Below are 3,387 nucleotides of genomic sequence, written 5' to 3'. Positions count from 1 at the left end.
AATTATGAATTTCAGAAATGTATTGTTATAAAAGGTTAGAAACACTTGTACTGCCTTATCTTGGTGAGCAGAGCAGTAATCAATATTCTGTGGCTTTCTTTGAATAGCTGTACTTAATAACTCTGAACATTCTCACCAGTACTCACAATGAAGAAAAACTTTAAGCATATGTATTAGAGGAGGAGAAAATCTCTTAAGTAGTTTCCTAAATGATGACCAAAAATGGCTAAGTCAAAATGATCATTTTTGCCTGATGATTCAAATTTCTTGCTTAATAAGAGCGTCAAGAAATTAGTTGCATCAAAATATACACACCATTCCCTAAATCAACAATAGCTACAAAATAAAATTATGCTCCATTGTAACAAACTTGGACAAAGTTTCTATGTGTCTGTAGAATCTGGAAATTTCCCAAAATAGCCACAAGAAACCTAGATGCCTTTAGAAACAAATTCCTGAAAATGATCATATCAATTGGACTGAAAATTTCTTCACCACCTAAAAAATCCAAGAAATCACTTGACCAACAAGTAGTTTCTACCAGAATAAAAGTATAGCACTTGGCAAAATTTAAGTATGTGTATTTTAATTTTTATAATAAAAAATTATTATTAAAAAAATTGGGTTTTTGGGGCACCTGGGTGGCTTAGTTGGTTAAGTGTCTGCCTTCAGCTCAGGTCATGATCAGGTCCTGGGATCAAGGCTTGTATAGGGCTCCCGGCTAAGCCTGCTTCTCCCTCTCCCTCTGTCCCTCCCCCACCTCATGCTCTCTCTCGCTCGCTCTCTCTCTCAAATAAATAAAAACTTTTTAAAAAATAAAATAAAAAATAAAAAATTGGATTTTTCAAAGAAAGCTATATGCCCAACGTAGGGCTTGAACTTAACCCTGAGATCAAGAGTCACATGCTCTACTGACTGAGCTAGCCGGTATCCTAAGCATATGTATTTTAAACAGCGTGAATTGGATTTCTACATAAAGTTTTTTGTCAGCTAAATTAAATTCAGAGCTAAGGCATAAAAAGAAACACTAAGACTAGCTCTTATTAAAGAGAACAGACTCCTCTGTGTCCATTAAGTGGGACAGAGAGACAAATGTATAACAATGGGATAATCTTAGTTGCCCTTAGTAGAGTAGGACTCAAAGTAAAATATAATGGCTTAGCAAGAAGGGAGAAAATCATAATAGAAATATCTTTTTGAAGGTGATCATGTGTAATTCTAACAGGAAACGTGAGAACATGAGGTTTAATGGAAACATTTTTCAAACAGAACAGTAGTGACTTAATGTAGGTCATCATTAAAGGCAGTGGAGCTGTCGATGGTATTGTTAACTCATTCTACTTTGTACATATCTCTACGAAAACACAAATTCACCCTATGTCATAATCTTGAGCAATTGGCAGTCAGAAATTATCTCTTTCTCTCCTGTTTTGTTTGTTTTAAAATTTCCTGCATTCAGCATGGTACATAGGTGTACAGTAGATGTTCAGTCTTGGAGATGCTTTGTGTTTTAAAGTAATGTGATTATATGATTTAGGACTTTGCACTATTTCTAGACGTATTCATTATCACCGGGTTTGTCTAATAGCCATATGACTTACTCCGCTTGAGCCACAATACCCTGCATTAGTTTAGTCTAGACCAATTATTCTAACCTCCCACTTGGACTTTTAACTCTGCCAGATGCTATTTGACAGTAGATTCTCCAATACTGAAAATCTTGCCAAGCATACATTATGTAGTTGTATAATTACAGCTTTCTAGTACTCAGTATGGTATTATTAGCTCAAGCTGTAGCTCATTTAGTGTACATAATTACAGCACACTCAGCCCTGAGCACTGACCTACAAAAGGGGGGTGGTGGTGGTTTCTCGTGCTATTTTTTTTATCTACTTCAATTGACAATATATGTAGTTATTACTGAAGCTCCCAGTTTTGAGAAAGTTTGATATACTACATTTTCATGTATCTTTGGAATATCTAACATCACACTGATATTTTAGAGCTATTATTTCTGCTAATGATTATTGAATATTAATATTATTTGAATCACACTTTAATTTTTTAAATTCTTTCCTCTGGTAGGTGCCTGGTGGAAAACACATAGGGACCAAATGATACAAAAGAGTGCAAGTCTTAAAGAAATGTTCTGCTGGAGAGTTATCATTTGTTAAATTTTTATAGTGCCTAGGGCATAGTCACACCTTGAGAAATGACACTTTCTTGTCATCATTCCATTTACATATTAAACGTTCAAATATCCCTCTTTAAGAGGCACAGGAGTTAGCTCTTAAGCAAATGGTAGTCATAGGTGTATTCGCATAGGGATTGGGATTGTTCTGGACATGAGGTATTAAGTCTTGGAGGAACTTGGGAGTGGCAAGAAGGAAGTTTCAGTTGTCTGGACCTTTCCTCTAGCTTCACATCTTTTCTCCTGTGTCACTATTACACATCTCAGCAGAACTACTTTTCCTTTGCCTCCACGTTCCTCAAGGATTTACTTGCATTACAAGAAAGGTTAGAAGCTTAACCCCAACATACAGCACTTAACTGAAACTCACAATATCAATAATTGAAGAACTTTAATTTTTAAAAAAGATGTCCTGAAGACCGTTCTTTTACCTTTCCTTAACTGAATTGTCATAAATAACAAGAGCTAATGCTTTTGCACGTTATTTCACACTTATAAATCTCTGTGAAACTTGAGAAGAAATCACTATAAGTGTGCAATATATTTTCCACTTTATTCAAGCACTCAGTATTTTAATTCAAAGAAACCGATTTTTAAGAAAGAAGCTTCAGTTTTCAAACTATTCATAATTTACATTTTAATTGGAATTTTAAATGTCCTGAAGGTGAAAGCCATGGCTGCTTCAATATTAAAGACCTCTTTCCATTTCCAAATACACATAAAAGTAATTTTCATTTATGTGGTTGAAAGTTCACATGCTAATGTAGACAGGAGAATTGATTTTAATTCCATAAAAGTCTTTTTGGTATTATGTAAAAAGATTCTTACCAGCATAATCAGTTAACAAAGTTATAAAGAGCTTTTATTTTATGTGGGCATTTTTCAGACTGTGGTTTGACCAATAACACACACACACACACACACACACACACACACACTTTTCTTTATGCTAAACCATGTTATAATATAGTTCTACTTAAAACATCTTGACATTTCCTTTATAATGGTCTTGTGACCATTATAGAACCAAATGACTATTAGGAAATTCAGTGATAAATACATAAACAAAATGGTCCTCTCTTGATACATGTCAAGTACAGATATGTTAGAGATGTTTGAGATCATTTGGACTAGCATTGTCATTTACAAACAAAGGCTGAGAGACATCAACCTAACTTGTAACACTCACGCTGTCT

Source organism: Ursus maritimus, unplaced genomic scaffold, assembly GCF_017311325.1.
Source record: "Ursus maritimus isolate PB19 unplaced genomic scaffold, ASM1731132v1 scaffold_21, whole genome shotgun sequence".
In the NCBI taxonomy this organism is placed as follows: Eukaryota; Metazoa; Chordata; class Mammalia; order Carnivora; family Ursidae; genus Ursus; species Ursus maritimus.
The sequence above is the reverse complement of the archived record's forward strand: the minus strand, read 5'-3'. Positions refer to the sequence as shown.